This window comes from Triturus cristatus, chromosome 7 (genome assembly GCF_964204655.1).
Source record: "Triturus cristatus chromosome 7, aTriCri1.1, whole genome shotgun sequence".
In the NCBI taxonomy this organism is placed as follows: Eukaryota; Metazoa; Chordata; class Amphibia; order Caudata; family Salamandridae; genus Triturus; species Triturus cristatus.
Genome location: NC_140590.1, coordinates 398,296,851 through 398,309,299, shown reverse-complemented (window position 1 = coordinate 398,309,299; position 12,449 = coordinate 398,296,851). Strand labels below are relative to the sequence as shown.

Below are 12,449 nucleotides of genomic sequence, written 5' to 3'. Positions count from 1 at the left end.
GGATTCACAGGCAATTACGACCATCTTACCATCAATGGCAAAGGTCCCCTCCTGCTTCAGTTAACAAAAGTAATTTGGGTAATGATCAAAGTCTGACAGGCGTGTGGGGACCAACGACTCACAACAGGTCTATCCAAGGGCTTGTTCCCCTCTTTCAACTGCTATAGCCAAGGAAGTGGACCCACCAGGCCTGCGGCTATTATCCTAGAACATAGCAGGAATCACCTCCAAACTGAATATTCCAGATTGGGAGCTATTTATAGAGCAACATGAGCTATGCATGTTCCAAGAAACCTGGGCAAGGGCGGACACACACAGATTGGGCTATGCGTTATACAGTATTCTAGCCACCCAGGGGGGTAGCGGAAGACCATTTGGGGAACAATGCATTTGGATTGGCGTGCACCTTGGATGTGAGGTTAAACAGATAGAGACTTCATCACGAGACATACTCAGTATTTTTCTGTCTTTTACTCCAAAAATTAGAATTGCTCTGATCAACGTCTACTCATGGCCGTTCTGTTATGGCCAAGTTTCCCCCATCCTTGACCGATTGACCACCTTTCGTTTAACAATCCTGGAACTACTGGGTAATTATAGGTAGGGATTTTAACCACCAGTTTGAACCTCTGAACGGCCTGGCCACAAGTATCTCAAGTGGGGAGGATTCACTCTGGGCTATTTCAGAGCCCAACATTTTGCCCATTCAGGCTTGGACTCTGCTGGACCTACAGATGCATGCACTTACATTGAGTTTCTCATTCAGGGCATGTAATGGCCGTCTAGCATCTGATAGCCCCGGGAAGCCCACCTTTAATAGACTAGGGCAGGCATCGACTATAGATTTAATCTTGGTTGACATTAAATCATGGCATAGGGTGCTTGACTTTAAGATCACCCCTTGCCACGAGAGCGACCATAACGCTCGTGTTAGATGTAACTCCACCGCATGTTGGTGGTATTCGAAATACACCATCACAACTTGACTCTAGTCTAATATTGGCCAACATAGGGAGCAGAGTCCGCGGAGGTGTGGGGGAGGGGGAATTCTCCTAATCACAGGATAAGCTGGCTTCCTTATACCAACAAATTATTTCTTTTCTTGCTGTTGCATTTCAATTTTCTGCGACTAATGGTACTCCAACTTCCCAAATTAAATTGTCTAACAACCATCAAGACTTGCTTTCCATCTTGGCATCTTTTCTCTACACTAGCAAAAGGACTAGGCTGACCAGAAAAACATGCCATCCATGGTATAATTAAAACTGTAGGGCAGCCAAGTCAGCCCTTTTAATCGCCATTAAAACAAATGACAGGCCACAAATTAAGGAAACTAGGGCAACTTACAAAACTGCCATAGTTAAGGCAAAAAGTAGCTGGGAATGCGAAAAATGGGATTCACACAGAACTGAGTTGGATAACCATGATAGGAGGGCATTCTGGAACCTGATTAATACAGGATCCCCTGAAGGCAAATCGGCCATATCTTCAAATATAGGGGAGGATGTCTGTAGAGCCCATTTTAAATCTTTATATTCAATGGCAGAGGAGGAAGTTGGGCTGTTGGCAATGACCCCCTCTACCCAGACTCAACCCATCGAGACACGTCCCTGTACACCCTAAAGGAGATCACAGAAGCACTGGGCAAGATATTACCAGCTAAGGCGCCAGGGTTGGACAAGATTCCTGGCGACCTTTTCCGCTCCTTCTGTCTGGGCCCCTCATTTGTAGTCCCTGTTTAATGCCATCCTTCAGGGTATGACGATTCCCACCACTTGGGCTGGGACAGAAATTATTCCAATATTTACAAAGGGTCACCGCTTAATCCTATCAATTATCGCCCCATCAGCCTCCTAGACGTAAGCCATAAAATATTTGCACGTGCGCTTTTGGGGCGACTTCAGTCTTGGATAGAAGAGTGTAATGTACTCGCACCCCTCCAAGCTGGGTTTAGGGCTAAGATCTCCACTGCTGATCACATTTTAGATTACAGCTCCTATATTGGAAAACTGTGACCATAGAGGGTGGCAGCCTCTATTATATATTCTTGGACCCAACATCCCCATTCGATCCAGTCTCGAGGGATAAATTGTGGGGAATATTATTGGATATGGGAGCTCCAGAGTACCTTTGCCATCAGATGAAACGCCTACTCAAGATAATTTGCACAAATAAGGTATGGCAAAAATAAAGAACTCTTAGCTCCATTCCCAGTAGCGAAAGGTGAACGCCAAGGCTGCGTCTTGGCTCAGACTCTTTTTCCCCCTTTTTATTAATGGCTTAGTTGAGTAATTGCTGGCTGGAAAACATATTAATGCCCCATGGCTAGCGGACCGCAAAATACCTGCCTTGATGTTCGCAGAGGACACCCTCTTGCTCTCAAAATCTCTTATGGGCATGCAAAGGGTCCTTGATGCATTTAGTGTATTTTGTAGAAACAGGGGTCTGGAGAGCAACCATCAAAAACTAAATATATGGTTTCTAATGCGAATAACAGCACTTGCCCAAACCCATCTAGATGGAAGGGCCCTAGAGAAGATCTCTATTTTTGAGTACTTGGGGATCACACTAACTGAGAAAATTGAATGGGGGGCTCAAATAAAGAAAGCTAGCTTAAAGCTGGCTCAGTCCATGGGGGGGGGGGTGGTATCTCAAAGGCATACAAGAGCTGCACACACAAAGTGATAGGCCCTGCGGCTGAACTCTACAAGGTACAGGCAAGGGATGCTGCCTTGTATGGAGCAGAATTATGGGGTAATTGTCCAACTACCCCCTTATTGTTTATAGAGAACTCCTTTGCTAGGCAACTCTTGGGTCTCCCCTCTAATTCCCCTTTAATACCCCTTAGAATGGACCTCAGGATTAGTTCCATCGCAGATTAAGTATCTTTAAGACCCCTTCTATTTTGGCGGCGCCTTTGGAGTACTCCCGAACTAGCCTCATACAGGGATGAGTTGAGAGAATTGATGAGCCTCAAAGGTGTGGGAAAACTCCCATGATTGGCACGTATTAGGAACACCTGCCAGGACCTCGGGAGGGCAAATCTATGGAGCTCTGCCGAAGAAACTTGCCTTGTGACTCCTTGAGACCTATAGAGAATATAAATTGGCCCAGTTATGGAGGGGGAAATACGCCTGGGCGTTTAACTCTTAGGTTTATGGAAGTAAAAGCGGGATATAGGCTAGAACCGGTGCTAGATGACATCCATCCGCTTCTTGCGAAGAAGCTATTCCTCCAATTCAGACATGGAGTGCTCCCGCTCTGATCTTTTTCCAACAAGTGGTCGGGTGCCCACAGTCTGGATTGTCCAGCATACGAGAATGTAGAGGAAACTGAAATGCATGTACTTTTTTTCTGCCCTGCTTACAGGAGGCCAATGTCTCGCTGGCTGTTACAGTTGTGCAGGAACCTGGGGTCTAGACACTGCTCCGAGGTCTTTAGGCTACTCAAGTATGACACAAATATGCCCACTAGGTTTTCCATCTCGCACTTCTTGTATTCTATGTGTTGTACCCGTAGAGCCATCCTAAAGAAGAGCACACAGGCCAATTCCAGTCCAACATTATCTATTACACCTTTTTGGATATGCACTCTTAAATTGAATGAATTTAACCATTGCCTTCCTGGTGTACTAACACTTTGCAAATAATTAGTCTCTATAGAAGTTTTAATTTTTTATCCCTATATTTTATCTTGATATTGTTACGGTTTTTTTTCTAAATGAAATTGCTACTTTTATTTTACATTTGGATATTTTGCTATACAATGCATTATCTACGTGTCTCCTATAGATATCATATTTGAATGAAATTGATTTTTCACCTAAAATATTAGCTTCCTGCTAATGCATATGCACTTTATTGTGGTTTACCTCGTGGCTAATGTAGAGGCCATATATTGCATGTATATTGCACAACCTTTGTCCGAGGACATCTAGAAGGGTTGTCTTTGCTAATTTAAGATCCCAGATAGGAATGCACATTTCCCCAAAAAAGTACTATCCAATCATAGATATCTCAAAAGATGCTGCTATAATTTGTATATAATGTATTGTTTTTATTATATGTGCTTTCATGGCCCTAGCAACCGAAATAAAGATTTTTGACTGACTGACTGATAAATGTCCACGGAGTGAATCTGTTATAAATTGTACAAATGTATGAAATCGGTCTTATTCAAGCTTTAAACTAGATTTTTAAAATATTTGTATAAAAGAATTTTATGTAAAGAGATGGAATTATGTGCAATTGTTGATCTGGTAAGAGATCTATCTAATCAATAAAATGCTATTGAAAATTGAAATTGGTGAACGCGGTCTAGCGATAATGGATGGCAACCCAGTGTCTATTTCACTAGAAGGGGCATGAAGGCGTTGCATCTCTGGTCGCATTTAATTTTGTTTTCGGACTAGTAGCACTTATTTATGTTGTTGCTGTTTTGGCTCGTCACTCCGACAGGCCTCTTCTCGTTGCCCGGAGGTGACATTTTCTTTGATTCTGTTATTCAGTTTCTTGGCCTGATCTCCTTCGTCCTGTGGTTGGTGCAGACATTGCAGGCCCATTATTTGATGGGTCACCCAAATCATATGGGGGGGGGAGGAGGGGGGGGGGGGGAGGGCACTGCTCTGCTTGGCCAAGCCTCGCTCCTAACCAGGAAACCGCATACTAGCTAAAAAACAAAGATAGTGTTGTGAGCTGGGCAACATTAAATGATTTGTCTGATTGCTGACAGGAGCTGCTATTCCACTCGCCTGTTCCCCTCCCCTTGAAGCTCTCATAATTCACTAGGTCAGTGAGCACAGGTTTTGTGTAGCACACACTTTGAACTGTAATTTCTAGCAGTTAGAGATCACAAGGGATTAAAGCGATTAGCATTATTTAAGAGCAGCTTTGGGTAGCAGTTATTATCCCTACATTATCTCACTGTTGCTGCTTACAACATATTTTGGCACGGTTAGAAATGGGGCTTCTGGTTGGCTAGGGTATACAACCAAGCCAGGCAGAACCCACCACTCTAGTCAGGGTAAGGGTGTTACACACACAAAATAACCCCTGCTCATCCCCATGGTACCTTGGTAGAGCAGTCAGGCTTATCCCAGAGGCAATGTGTAAAGCGTTTGCGTAACACACACACCACAAAAGAGACTCCACACAAGGGTATAAAAAAAAATATCCTTTGTATTATAAAAACACTTTAGCAACATAGACCACATAAATCACTGCGCCACAAGGCACTTGTCCTACAAATGCAAATAAGACCCAGACCACAGTTATATAAATCACTTTGCAGTATGTAAAGAATGTTATACCACAAATCATATAAATCACTTTGCCACTAGGCCACGCTCATTACATTACTCCTAAGTGGCACAAGTAATAACTCACTATGCCGTAAGGCAACAGTCATACACATAACATAGATCATCAATCTATTTGCCACTAAGCAGTTGTCATAACCATAACATAATAGGTAGGGCGATAATATAAAAACATATATATGGCCCCTGTCACAAGAACATCATTACTGTGCATCCTCACTGTACATATGGTTCAGGCTCTATGAATAACAGTACCTGTTATCCGGACCATGCAGGACACCACAGTAGGGCATACGATGCAATAGTTAGGGAACACATTAAACACGAATTACACCAGGGCGGGAGATGTAGGTGAATGTCATAATTCACATGCATTACCCGTGTGCCCGCTAAAAAAAGGCCACAGAGGTCCTGCGCTGTTTCTACAGAGTATAAGGTAAGAACATGTTTTTTTTTTTTAATAGTAGCCCGAGCATGTACGGGACTGCTTGAGGATAACCACCCACCCGTCCTGCTCTTTAATGCCCACCCCGCAATGGCCACAAGAATAGAGCAATTCCCCCAAGGTAGGTGATCCAGCAGCTGCCCGCGATTGCACTGGGGGCACCTGCAGCAGGACTACACGTCGGAGACCTGTCCACGTCTCGTGCGGTCAACTGGGGAGGGGGCCGCACCTTGATTTCTCCCCGCCGCACTGAGATAGGAACAACAATCCCCCCGCGCCCCCCCTCCCCCCAAGGTTGGGGTCACGACGCGAGGGGCAGACACGCCCTGCCGCCGTCGGTGGGCAGAATGGCCCCCAATTGCAGGTGCCCGCGAGTGCGGGACTGCTGCGACGTGCAGAGGGTACTTGCTCGGTCCAGCCCGGGACTCTTACCGGTCGGGCCGCACGCAGAGCTCTCCCCGCTGTCTCGGGGGCGGGACGGGAGGCGCTGCTTCTTTATACGATGCGAGGCCCGTCTACTTCCTGGCAGTGACGTCAGGAACTCCGGGCGGCCGCGTTGGTCGACAGGCCTCGTCCAACACTAACCGTTTGCGCAACCCTGTTTCTTTGTGCCTCCGCGACGTCAGAGGGAGGCTTAGAACTATCACTGCTGCCTGTTTGTGCCTGCCCATCTGTCTATGCCTCCTTAGAAGAACCGCAGCTGCCTGCCTACGCCTCACCGAAGTCTGTTACTGAATGCTTGAAGAGTATAATATATGCAGATGTGAAAGGAAAATGTTTTCACGAATTCCTTGGGTTTAAAGTACTGTTTAAATTTGGACACAAAAAGTTAAAAAATAATAACACATTTGTTATATAAAATATAATACATCTTTTATAATAATTTGAACAATGTGAAAGATGTATGACAAATTCAAATCCTGCAAGGCACAATCAGCAATCCATTTTTCAAAGGTTAATAAACTGAGTACCATTAATTTCAGCTATAGAAACTTCTTTCTAGAAGCACTTTATAAGTGTAGTATGAAGCACTATGTAAAGATCCAAGCAGTTGAATTTTATGGGCCAAAGTCCTTTACTTTGTAATCTTGGAACAAAGTTTCAACTAACTTAATCTCCATGAACCCAAAAACTCTAATAAACAAGCATTTGCAATGCAGTAGGTCTCGCATTTGCGAGAGTTTCAGCTACTAGCATTGCAAATAACAATGCCTTTTATTTGTTTTAAAAACCAAAACATAAATAAACGACATTGTAATTTACAATGCGAATAGCTCAAACTCGCGTAAATGCGAGACCTATTGCATTGCAAATGCTTGTTCAGTCCGTGTTATCTGGTTTGGAGCCTCCAAAGAATTGCACATTTACATTTTTTTATATAGCTGTTTCATTTCTCTCTGGCTCGTTAAGAACATTAATGCGCAATGGTCTGCCGGTTTCTTTTACACCTGCAATGACTTCAGCCTTGATTTTCTAGATTACTGGGGTTTAATACGACCCCTCCCCCCACCCGACTTCCCCACTGCTGCCTTTCAGTGTCCTCTCTCACGCATTTCCATCCTTTCCTCACCCCAAAAAGAAAATAACTTGACTCAACCACTCACACAGCTAACTTGGCGAAGCCCACCCTCTCCCTTGAAATACAGTTCTCTGCTGCATTGTAGAATGTACAGTCTGGCACAATATTACGTTGGAGAACACATCACACTGTATAATGAAGCACACATTTATAAACCAGGCAATCCTATAATTTTGCACTCTGACTGGGTCATTATAGAAATCATCATAACTAAACCTCACATTTGAGAAACAAATTCTTTTTTTCCAGCTTCTTTGCTTCTCAGACAGCAATGACACAGATCCGACACATAGTTGGCTTGGACCACAACGCATAACAGTCTAACAACATCCCTTAATGGATGGAATCAGAAGGTCGCTCTTCTAATAACCTGTAGTGTCATCCACTGGACTAAAAAAAACACGAAAGATGGGCCAACCGTTTCAACGGATGAGGACCCTAAATAACAAGAAACTTTCACTAGCAGATGTCCTCTAGGCAACAAAATCATCATATTTAACAAAAATCTCATCTGCCGATGAGAACCCTCTCTCCAGTAGAAATCCTGCATCATCAAGAATTGCCACCAACTCACTCTTATCAGCGAGCAAATGTCCTCCTGTCCCCTTGCTGACAAATAACTGTGCCCGACAAGACGGATTCCTCTTTCCACCAGCCCAACCAATGGCATGAAACCCCGTACCTCAACTTGACCCACCATTCACACTAAATATAACCCATGGCCACCAACAGGACCCTGCCAGCAAATATCCCCTGCAGAAAGGACGTATCCTCAAAGAATCTGAGTAAACTAAACGGTGTGAAATAAATGCAGAGAGATGACGCCCTCAAAGCAAATGAAAAAAAACTAGCTAACTGGGCGAGAAAAAAAATCAGCAGGTTTGTACACAGTTACTGTAACGTTGTGTTATATTAACCAATATTTGTGTAGGGAACGTATGCCTTTACGGTTCTGGGAATCTCTTTAAACGGCATCAAGGTGCTATGTTGTCAATAATTTCGCCATGACTGGCCGTTTTGCCGTGACATAATTAGCACACGTGTATGGTCTCTTGGCAGTCTCAGCAGAGAGGCCAAGGAATGAATGGGCATGGCAGTTCAGAGAGAGGCTTATTATATTGCACTGGCTGACAGTTTGAGTAAATGGCACTGTTGTGGGGCACTTTTCGTTTCAATGCTCACATACTAGTGCCTTCATTGGTGTAAGTGCCCTGAGGCACTTTGTTTCTCAATATTTGCTGAGTTGTCTACTAAAGCGTAATCATTTAGACGTGCATGAATAATAGTCTGTTCCCACGGCCCCTCCCAATCTTACTTTCCTCTTCAGCTGTGTCGGTTCCCCTTCTCTCTCAACCTTGATGGCCACATTTGACGTCACTCCTCTCAGACAGCTGCGCCTACATCTGCATTCCTCCTCTCGTCACAGCGCGCCAAGAGGGTCCTAAACGAGGACCATCCGTGGGGGCAAAAAACAGCGACTGTGTTTAATTTTGAGTATGACAGATTTGAAAGAAAAAACGCTCGTACTTTTTCCATTATGTGCATCAACTTTCAAGGAACTGTCTGCGAAAAATTCCATTACGACAATAGACAATCACAAACTGAAGTTAACAATCTGTCTCCGTGGAGCCAATAGGCCCGATGACGAAGGCATTAATCAGAACTGCTGCGGCCAGCTTCTTCGACTAGTTATGGATTTTAGACGGCTAATGGGAAGCTTACTAGATGCATGATTATGCAGTAAGCGCGAACTGCGCGGTGTGCAGGGTTGTCTCGAGCTTGAAACATCAACACATGCAGCTGCTTGAGGATTTAGACTCTGCATGCTTCCTGACAGCGTTTCTGAAATGCTCCTGGATTGCCGCAGATATTCTGCTGGTGTCTCGGTTTACAGAGAAAAACACATTTGAGACTTTACCCCAAAACGTTGAAGCTGAGCGCGGCGCCACTTCACGGACACCGCGCTCAGTGTTAAAGAAATATATAAATAATCCGGGCGCGGTGTCCGTGAAGCGGTGCCGCACTAGCTTTCAAAGTTAAACAAACAAGATGAAAGACACACCGTGCGCATGCCCATGTGCTGTCCGGGCCCAAGCTGATGCAGACGCCGTGAGCGTGCACACCGGCTGTCCGGGCGCGCACTTTTTGTCTCCCTTCGCGAAGGAAAGCGACGACAATAGAGTCTCGCCAAGCGAAGCAGCGCATGCGCTGCATTCGCTAGCGAGACCTAAAAATGAAACAGACTTTTTTAAATGTAATCTGAGACTCATGTAAAGCATTCTAGTGTCCTGGTGTCAATTTAGTACAACGTAAAACTACAAAATTAATATAAATAACTTAGACGTCATATGTATAAATCAGCATTCTGTTAAATATTCACACATGGTACCACTGAGCGGTAGGAACATTGATGATCTCTGCAAATTCTGTAACTTTCCCTCACACATATATGTAAAAAGGTGTAATTTACCCCTGCTTGCCATGTAGCTGCTGTATGCTTCAGTGGTGCCAAAACAATCTATGGTCTTTAGGAGTGTATGTGCGTCCTGTGCGTCACGTCCTGATGTCTTAATGAGCCAACCGCCCCACTTTTACGTCTTCTGTGCCGACATCACTTTTGCTGTCCCTGCAATATATATTGTTTACCATGCCGGGGTTGTACCCTGTCCATCACTTACAGTTGGACTGGATGCAAAAACAACAATGTGATGGATGAAATGCTTGAATTAATCTCAGCCATAGGAAAACATTTGGGTCTCATTCCAATCCACGGTTACTGACATGGTCATAAAGTTAGCAAATTCCAAAATACAATGTCAAGCGCTCCTGCAGTTTAAATTGTAATTTATTTCATTTATATATTTAAGGCAACTGCAGTCCTACATACAACACAATGGTAAACAAGCAGATCTTTACAAACACACTTGGCAAGTATTGATACAAATGTCTATCTTGCAACTGCATTAGGTGTCCTTCTAGCCCAAGACTAGTTAAGGGGTGTTCAACACACGTCCAGGTAAACCAAATCCATTGCAGAATTTCTAGACTCTTAATATACATAAAGCTAACAGGTACACACAATTAATCTAAATGGAACTCACTTACACAGTCTATAGTTATTCTGAAAAGTATGCAGCTTTTCAACCCTCTAGGATGTGTATTTCCCTTTACAGTTCAACCATTATTAGAAGACTGGCGAAATGAGAGGACATTTTTAACCCCGTCTGCGCGGCGTGTATTACCGCGCTGTGCTGAAGGTTCTATTGCGCGGGCGGGGCCATGACGGAGCGGTTCCGTCATACGCACAGCGCAACCGACGTGCATGACGGAACCGCTCCGTCACTTGCATCAATGTGGTTAATGAGCAACCAAGTACTACCTCCCTATTACTGCTAATACCTTAGAAAGAGATCAGGTTGCTTGTGCAGGGAAATAATCTATCTACTTTGGGGCAGATTCCGGCTGCAAAACGAACCGACTGACACGGACCCGGACCGAATACCGACCTACACGGACCAGCGGCGTACGACCCGTGCAGTACGATGCAACGCGTGTGAATTACAACCGACACGTACGGAATACAAGCCGTACGACCGAGCCATAGGGAAAATAGTGATCCGGCTGGAAAACCGACGCGATTATCACCGACCGACACAAACCCGGAATGAACCCGACCGACCCGTACCAGCGATGTACGATTCGCGCAGTATGATGCAATGCGTGTAAAACCAGACCGACTCGCACGGAGACCAAGCCACACGACCGACACGCACAGACAACCCGGCACACAAGCAATAGAGACCGCCGCGACCGCCACGTACCAAACACAGAAGATAGGCAGCGTGAACGAGGCGGAGAAGCCAGCACGAGACAACAGCAGCGTCCGTTTCCGTCACATGAACGTCTCCTTCATGCCTACAAAACCCAAAGGAAAAAAGACAAAAAAAGGACCAAACAAGCAATGACAAAGCCAATAAATACCAAAGAAAAAAACATGGGACAAAGACACACCCACAACTCCAACTATATAAAGGACTACAAACACTAACATCATCCCTTGCAAACAGGCGACACAGCCAGCAGCAAACACCAGTACACAGCAACCACAGACACACTCCCAACTCCCCATCACACAACTCACACACCATCAGCACCTCATATAAAAGCACACCCACATACACCCAGCAAAACCAACACCAAACCACCCTCACTTGCACCCTCACACACACATCCCTCACCACCACCACCCATCACCATGCCCCCAAAGAAGAATCCAAAGTGCACAGATAGTGAGTTAGAAGTGCTGGTAGACGAGATCATCAGAGTAGAGCCACATTTGTTTGGTACATTGGTCCAAAGGACCCCCATCTCACAGAAAACCAAGATGTGGGCGAGGATTGTGGACAAGGTGAACGCCCAAGCACCAGCAAGGCGCACAAAGGACGATATCCAGAACAGGTGGTATGACGTGCGCAGGAGGGTCAAGAAACTCATCGAAAAAGATCACGCCCTGTGTCAGTGCACCGGCAGTAGCCCTCCTGCCAAACCAGTCTACTTCATGACCTGGAAGGAGAAGGTGCGGGACATCCTACCACCAGAGAGCGTCCATGGCCTAACAGACATCCCAGAGCCTGGTGAGTACACAAACAACATACCCAAGATTGTGTGGCAAGGGGACAGTGAAACCATGCACTGCAAGCAAAGCTACACTAACCAATAGATAATCAGCCCAAGATGTCTATACCAGTCAGACAAATACAATACCTGCCATCTCATAGTGACTGGGAACTGTGTGATGACATGCACCAACCTACAAACAAATAGAGCAAGCCAGTGGCACAAAGCCAAATAGACCCTGCCAGACAGTTTGCCGCCACAAACACACCACCTCACAGTGCAGCTGACTGTCAGGAAGGAATAGTGGGGATGCAGGTGATGTGAGTGTATCCAAAAGCATGATGGGGCCTGTAGTCACAGATAATGCTCCCCCTCCTTATTGGCCCATCAAGACGTCTCTGAAGCATGCCCATATCACAGGGAGTGGAAAATGACTGACAAGATGGCTGACACTGGGTCCTGCTGTGGGGAGCACAAGGCCCTGCTAGGGG

At 45.2% G+C, this 12,449-nt stretch overlaps 1 protein-coding gene across 3 annotated transcripts in view; it reads right to left on the bottom strand.

The window, feature by feature from the left end:
- LOC146809782 (uncharacterized) overlaps window positions 1-6,375 on the bottom strand; it is a 36,423-nt gene extending 30,048 nt beyond the window's left edge. The window contains exon 1 of one of the 3 annotated variants that reach the window (XM_085616624.1): window positions 6,195-6,375. The gene's annotated coding sequence lies outside the window, so the exon portion shown is untranslated. Of the gene's footprint in view, window positions 1-5,572 lie in introns of all 3 variants that reach the window. The other 2 variants (XM_085616626.1, XM_085616625.1) reach the window with 2 other exon arrangements.
- Between the last annotated feature and the right edge of the window lie 6,074 nt (window positions 6,376-12,449).